Genomic DNA, 8,588 nt, shown 5'->3' on the forward strand with positions numbered 1-8,588 from the left:
TTTAAATTATTCTTATGCCTCCCTAATGAAATGCAAGTCCCATTGACCTACCTTCACGTAGGTGTACTTCGTCAAGTGCAAGCCTTGCCATGACCAAATAACCTCCCGAGCAATTAATTGCTCGCGTCAGAGTTTCTACGCAAGCAATTTTGCTCGCCATATCTTTAGCTATAAAAACTTTACATTTAGTCTTTCACGGCACACACCTAAAACAGCCACATTTTCAGTTTGGTCGGACATGTCCGTAGCTCGTTTTGAACTTTCGTCGGTTAAAACGTTCGATAGATTTCCGTTTTGGTCGGACACTTAGATCTCAGAATTATTGAATAGTCCTGGTCCTTTAAATCCACAAGCAAGCCTATTCATAGCCAACCTGACCATCCTAGCTAATTCACCGACTCCTGACTTACTTAAAAAACTACGTAGACATAAATCTCTTTTGCCCGGCCCCTTCGTCGTTGGTAACCAGGTCTTACACAAGAAATCCAGCCATGCGGCTCTTAACTAATGCACTCTTAACTAACGCTGACGGAGCACGGATGAGCAAGTCTGCAAAACTGCACTTACAGGCGGAACAGACAATTTATCATGGATTTAATTGTAGATAATTTCTTCATTTGACGAAACAATTGGAAACAATAGGAGGTCCAAATTTAATGGATTATTTTCTTTATGCCGCAACTGTTATTCAAACAATTTTAAAAACGAAACCCACGTGCGGTATAATTTTTTTTCTGTATAAATTTTATGTACCTGACGTGTACCTTTTAAAAAGAGATTTTATTTATTAGTTTTATTTAAACCACGTGGATAAAAATTTTTTTTAATTTAAAAACGAAGCATATTTTTTCCTATATTTGCTGTGATGACCTGAAAAATAAACATTAAATTTATGAAAACGACAGTATAGTCATGCATACTATTTCGGACATGTAGAAAAGGAAGTTAAGATTGAGAGAGTCGCTATACCAGTAGACGCTCGATCATTGTGTTTGGGGTTCACGATTAAAAACGTCCCCCACTTTTCTACTGCAAAATGAATGCGCAACAAAGATTACCTTAATGCCCGTATCGCACGCGTTTTATAAAATGGCGAATGAACTGTTTTGCACGATGGGTGGAAAATAATCACACCAAATATCTTTTCAGTTCCACTTTAAAGACCAATCAATTCTTGAGAAAAACGCTTACACTTATCTCAAAATGTTAATATTTACGCGAGCAATAGAATGCTCGGGTAACGAGCATTAACGCGAGCACTACGCGGGCGCGAGCAATTGCTCGCGTCTCATGGCAAGGCCTGAAGTGAATACACATTGAACGATAATTACGGAGTTTCATACCGCGCAAGTCTGGGCGCTAGCAAAGCGCTTTGTAGGGACAAATTTTTGGCATGTTTTCATTTGTCTCGATAGCCCAAATAATTTTCATGGTCAGTTTTTCACAACTATTCTGGTTAGTGCTGTGAAAAGAGGCAGAAATGCAAAATCCTGCCTTGGTTCTTCAAATAATTTTTTACTTTAACTGACGTTTTGCTTTTTTATTAACACGTTTAAATGGTGTTGCTAACCCTCTTTGTGGTATATTGACATGGGTAAGATGTTGGAATCGGAGAAAACTTAATTTACTGACTTTTAAAGAGACGCAAGAGAAGACATATTGTTGATGTTGGTTTTAGGGGTTAGCTTTCTGAAGTTGCAAGCTACATATACCATACATTTTGTGTTGTGGGGAATAAAGTAATGGTTAAAACGAAACACTATTCTATCATTATCAGTGCACTTTGGCAAGAAGAAATAAAAATTACAGCTAGCTATAGAAAGACTTAAAGGTTTTTTTACAGTAAGCTATAGCTAGCTAGCTAGCTATATATGGATCTGCAAGTTTGACATGGATTAACGTGGAAAAGCATTTGATAAAGGATTTATTTGCAAAGTATAGCTAACTAGTTATATAAAAAAGAGCATAGATGAAATCGACTGAAAATAAAATACACACTTCAATGATATAATGACTGGCTTTGACTTTTCGTTAGAAATTATTGTATATAAATATTACATAGCTAGCTAGGAAGGGATATATATATAATAGCATGTTACACTATATTACTGTGTTCTTAATTTTGGTAAAATGCAAGAATAAATTTAGGCAAGGTCCACTTTTACAATTTTGTGATAGCTATAGTAATTTTGGTACATTGACATAAGAAAAATGTGGCAACCAAAAATATTTGACGAAAAAAGTTAAAGTCACTAAATTTGTTTAAAAAGTTGTTTTCCATTAAATGTGTTTATTTTAACCACAGCACGTTATTTTATTTTATATTTCGCAGCTGTCGAAACTTTGTACTTTACAGATTAAAATTATTCCAATGCAAGCGTAGCAATTTTTAAGGCTAAGTTGGTGTTTGAACTGCACTGTTAAGTTGAGTGATATAAAAAATGAGTTTTTATGATCCTAATTTTAGCATCTGGGCACTTATCAACCTATATATCTGATTACTGTATGAATAAGGCTACGATATATATGAGTGGCCCAGTGTGACCCCTAGCTAACAAAAACTACGAGACAGATACAGCCAGCTTTTTGACAATTTTTAATTTGGTTTATAAAAAATGTAGGGAACTCCGCCCTGGTTAGTTAAATAAAGTTTCTAGCAAACACAAAATAAGAAATTTTGGAATTGTTTTTTAATATTATAGCTAGCTAGGTATCTGTTTAATGAGCATGAAACTATTACTTTAGAAAAAAACCCGTTGTTTTCTTTACTGTGTTTAATGAGCTACATTATTTTGGCTGTACTACTATCTATATAAATCTTGAATGACATGCTAGCAATGCCTCTTTGATCACCACTGTGATATTTTTAAGACAATATTAAAACTTGTGATGTAACTAGCTACCAAAATAAGGTTTCTTTCTCTTTTGACTGCCAACTTTTCATGATGAGTGTACCCCACAACTTGAAGCAATTATAATAACCAAGTTTAGGTCTTGAACTTTCATAATATACAATCTTATGTCAATACTGAGTATCCTTCCTTTAAATAATTGTAAAATCAATATATCGCGCCAGTTTAAAAAGTAAAAATACAAAGGAAAAAGTGAGTAGTTCTCTTCGTACTGCATGTTTTTCTTAGCAAATGCCTTGCGCTCTGCGGGGGATATAAAAATTTGTCCCTACAAGTGCTTCGCTAGTGCCCAGAGCTGCGCGGTATGAAACTCCGTAATTAGTCAATTTTGCTTCCCTCGCGCTCCTAAAAGCAAGCTGCCTTGAAACTGGGTTGCACATGTTAGTGTCGCATTCGGCACTGCCGACGTAAAACACGAAGATGCCGCAGTTGCGTCGGCAAAAAATTGCTGGCCTTATTTTGTTGTGAAATTTGAATGAATGCCACGATCAAAAACGGTTGGTGTTTTTATGAAGAACGTAAGGTATAGAGAACATTAAAGTCGGCCCTTTTCCTTCATGCTGACACTCTTATGCTCGGCTGGTGCATTACACTGAGACTCGAACGAAAGACGGAAGACCATTTGGAACCATGCCACAAGTCAGTCCGATCTTCATCGTCACAGAGAATAATGCGAGAAGAGTGCGCACCCCTGCAAGTTAATTATAACCAGAACATGGGAGAGGTTAGGTGTTCTGTACCTTAATACAGCTTTCGGACGAATGTTCTCGTATTGTAATACCAAAGAAAAAACATGTTGAACAAAGAAAAAAGTAAAAAATCTTTTTAAAAGGGGAAAGAGAAATCAAATATGTTTAGTAATAATAATCGAAAAAAAATGTATAACGTATTAAAAAGAAGTCCAGAAGTTCTGTCTCCCACACGACACAGCAGGCAATAAGTCAGCCCTGCCCTCGGTTTTGTGAGAAGAGATGTTCTGCGAAGACTCTAACAATTGAGTCTTCTGTACAGTTTTGCTTCATGTTAAGCTGTGCTCATGACAAGCATTTTCGAAGCATGCCGCCAGCAACTTCTGAGATATACAACCTAATGAATTCATTATTTCAACATAAAAAGCCAGTAACATTCGAAAAGAACAACAGGTGTTATTACGCAATGTAACGTATTCAATTTCTAAAAATAATTCATTTTTAAACGCGCATGTTTTTCATTCAAAGTCCGATCTTTAAGTCAGTTTTTTCTTTGATTTTTAGTATAGTAAATAATTACTTTATACAAACATTACAGACATTCCAGGTGCGCATTATTAAAGTGACTAAAGTGTTTTTGGTGCGTCATTGAAATGCTGCTCCATTGTCTATATGAAAAAATGTGTATGAATCAATGGTAAATAAATGTGAAGCAAGATATTTAGATTATTATCTATTCTTAATAGTAGATAAATAATTTTTTTTTGCGAAGCAAGGAATCGATCGCCGGTCAGTCTGACCGATCGTAACGTGATCCTGACGGTCAATTAACAAAATTCGGCGGTCAGTGACCGTTAACCGGCCGTTATTTTAAGCGCTGACTTTCTTCAAAGTGGCAGGTAGCTAGCTAAGCTTTAAGATTTTTTTTAAATAATTCTTTATGGGATGTCACGTGATACTTTTAAACCAATTACAGGTCCGTATTTTCCAGGGTAGCCATTGTGATTTAAGGATAAAAGCGCCGCTCATGCAGTCACCTCTTCATAAATAAGGACTAAATTTTTCACAGAATCTTTGTTTTCTAACTTCAAACCTGACATAAAGTGTAGTTTTAGATGAGTTTTTACTATACTAGTCAGTTGCCTGTGGAAAAATCCAAGGGTTTGCCCTTTTTATACCACATTGTGTGCAAGGTGCTGCTTGTGATACCATTTTGCATGACAGACAGACGTATACAGGTATTATAATGTATACTAGCCGTTAACCCGTGGAAAAATCCAAGTGGTCGCCCGTCCTTTATATATCGCATTTTGTATTTCCGTAACAGGACCTTTCGCGAACACATACAGACGACGGCTATTATTAAAAAGACTAGCCGAACGACCCTGCCTCAAAATGCTAGGTTAAGCCACAAGTAAATGTGTGACCCGGAATTAAACACTCTGTGGAGCGCTTAATAAGAGACGTAACTGTAAAGATCAGGTTGAGCGCTTTAGCAGAGGTATGCAGTATGTCGAAATCAAGTGAGGTGCATACACCATTATAGTAACATATTTTTCCAAAAATAACTTTTCCAAGCTGAAATCAAAACAGAATTTACAAACCGTTGTTACACATGCGCATAGTAGTAACAGCCTTTTTAAAAAAAACAGTCTGTGGTTAGCAATGGGCTAAGCGTTTAGTACAGTTAAACTGAGTTGAACAGGCGTAAAGGTGTAACACCCTTTTCCAAAAAAACTTCAGTTCAAATAAAAACACAGGGAACAGCCTGTTGTTACCTGTCCAACTAAAACAATCGCTCAGCCATTTTATTTGCGGAAAAAGTGTTCAGGAAAATAATGAAAGATGTACGTACCTACAGTACTGGAATTAGGACACCTAACATCGTAACCGCGTATCATGCGCGACATGAACAATCAGTGATCTAATTGTGACCATCTTGATAAAAAAATGTAAACAAAGAACTTCGCGATAGTTGCGATGTATACAAAAATAACGATGCTATCGCGATCCTCACCATTAATCGTGATTGTCGCAATGGATCGTGAATAACATTAAAAATATTAAACAATAGATGCGTATAATCTTGTGTCTTTGTTTTTTTCACATTTAAAAATTCTTTGCATCTTGTAATATATTTTTATCAGAAATTGGATTTTACAAATAAAGCGACTCCAACTTAATGAGTTGTTCTACGGGCAAAGTCGATAGTAGCTTGCGTGTGTAGTGTGTCTTTAATTTTTCATGCTGGAGACAAGTGTGGGACGTTTAAACTCGTGAACCCCAAACACGAGAACCGAGTGTCTGAACTAGCGACTCTCTCAGTCTTAACTTCCTTGTCTCCGACTGCCGAAATAATAATAAACAACAATAATTTTAATGTTTATTAATTTTGTTATCCATTTATGTCTCAGCAGTCACAGTGTGCATGATATAATAAATTGCAGCAATAAGGACCCAGTAAACACAAGACGTCTTAAACACGTCTTTAAAACGTCTTTTAAAGACCAGATGAGACGTCTCTAAGACGTCTCTCACCCGTCTAAAAGCGTAACGCCTAAAGACGTCTTTAAGATACGTAAAAAAGACGTCTTTTTGCGACGTGTTAAAGACTTTTTAAAGACGTTTAAGACACGTTCCCGTAAGTACCAAAACGTCTTAAAGACGTCCTTATTTAGTCTCTTTCAAACGTTATACTGTCAAGGCAGGCCTGCTTCAAATAATTTTCGCCCATGCGTATTAGGATTTTAGTAATTTTAATTCTGATGGAGGTGTGACAAACCAAAACAAGAAAAAGATTAAGAAAACGATGATGAAGTATTTAATAGAAAATTTATCTTTCTATCATTTATATAAATAAACAGTTTAATAAGAATAAAATAATATCACATACAAGCTTTTTTATAAGCAATAAACCATTTATAACAGAATAACCTAAGCTGCCTTAAGGTAAACTGCTGTTTTGCTTATAAAAAAGCGTGCATTCAAAAAAATATACAGCGTAGCTAATACTACAAAATTAAAATTGTTGACCATAAACAATAAAAGTTAGTATCTTTGAAGGTTGTTTTGAACAACAGCGTCATTTTATTTCGCCAATCAGTAACACTTTGGTCTGAGCCCTGCTTGTAAAATATGTCTGTCATATTGTGCACGTTGGATGTGTTTATTCTTTGAAGTTATATCCAAACAACCCTTTAATAAAATGCATTTTAGTCATTACACCGATATATAAAGTAGCTACTGCTTTTTTTTTCAAGAACACACTTTATAGGTCTGAAGCTTTAGAACATGTGTGACGTGCACTTGAAGCGGAATGGATAGCTAAAACTAAGCATTTAAAGTATTCTTTTCCCAAGTATTAATGAAAGCTCCCCTTGAAAGACCAAAAATCACAAATGTTCCTGGCCGAAAAAGTACAAAAAAAAATCTAAGATACTAACTTTTAATCACCAAAATATTTTCTTCATTGTCCATTCATATCTCGGGTAAATACAGCCTTTTGCTTTACTATTTACTTGTTGTTTTATGGAGCACATTATTCCTTTAACTTCCAAAGTAAACGTCAAATGCAACATTTGTTGAAATAGAACGATGTTCTTTACAAGTTTATTCTATGCGGTCTTTCGAACGCTGTTTTCATTGTAAAATGTATCCTTTTTTGGACAAATTTAATTCGAATTTTGGGCTACCTCTGTATAAAAAATTCTGAAATATCAAGAACGTTTTTTTCTACGCCAATTATTACAAATGGGCAAAGAAATAACGTAGTCATTTGTTTTTGTGAAATTATCTTTAAAACGAAAAGAAATGATGACATTCATTTCGAACGAGATTATACTTGTCTTACAGAGACCAAATAAAGACGTCTTTGAGACGTTTATTTCCAACGAGATTTTACTGGTCTTACAGAGACCAAATGAAGACGTCTTTGACACGTTTCTTTCGAACGAGATTTTACTGGTCTTACAGAGACCAAATAAAGACGTCTTTGAAACGTTTCTTTAGAACAAGATATAACTGGTCTAACGGAGGCCAAATAAAGACGTCTTTAAGACGTTTCTTTAGAACGAGATTTGACTCGTCTTATAAAGACGTCTTTAAGGTGGTACAACACCAAAAATTGGCAAATTTTCGAAAAATCTTCAATTTTGTGTTTTTGACACCATGGTATGCTAAAAACATTCAAAAACATCTGGAGAAAATTTGAAATCAAAATCTCCTTCCTATAATGAGTTATAGCTATTCAAGTAACAGGGACTAGGAATTATTTTCCTTAGCAACGGTAGGACTAAATTTTTAATTTGGTTGCTAGGGGCTTTTCTAATAAAATCGTGGCCTAAAATTCACGGGATTTCCGCGCCCTTTACCATCCCCGTATCTTCTTTGCTCAGAAACTCGAAAAATATCTTAAAGCTATTTTTCAAAACCTCAACATGTTTATTTTGTGATGGTTGGTGTTGTAGACTTAGTTCAGTAATGTCTAGCATTAAGAAAAAAAACCCATCTAGAAAGAGAAAAAGAAAATGGAATGGTGTTGTGCCATCCAAACATCGTAAACAACAACAACTGAGTTGTCCTGTCAACGACTTTGAAAATGTTTCTTGTGCAAGTTCTCGTAAACTTAATCTGGATTCATCCTCTCAAGGTGGCAGCTCAAACAATTACTTTATCGCTTTGAACTTTGAGATTTTAAAGGAGTTAGTAGCTGCAACATCATGTCCAGATTGCCTTGAAGGGGAAATGACTATTGTTGACATCGCTAAACAACGCATGGGTTTTTGTCATCTGTTAGAATTGAAATGTACGCTCTGCGATTATTCTAAAAGGTTCCGCTCATCTCTAGTAGTTGAAAACAAAATGGATGTGAAAAAACCAAAAATTACTGATGGGACAAAGAAGAAGAAAGCTTCAAAAATATCAATTATATAATCCTTTCGATATCAATGTCCGCTTTGTTATTGGTTTGCGGGAAATCGGTACTGGT

This window comes from Hydractinia symbiolongicarpus, chromosome 3, assembly GCF_029227915.1.
Source record: "Hydractinia symbiolongicarpus strain clone_291-10 chromosome 3, HSymV2.1, whole genome shotgun sequence".
NCBI lineage: Eukaryota > Metazoa > Cnidaria > Hydrozoa > Anthoathecata > Hydractiniidae > Hydractinia > Hydractinia symbiolongicarpus.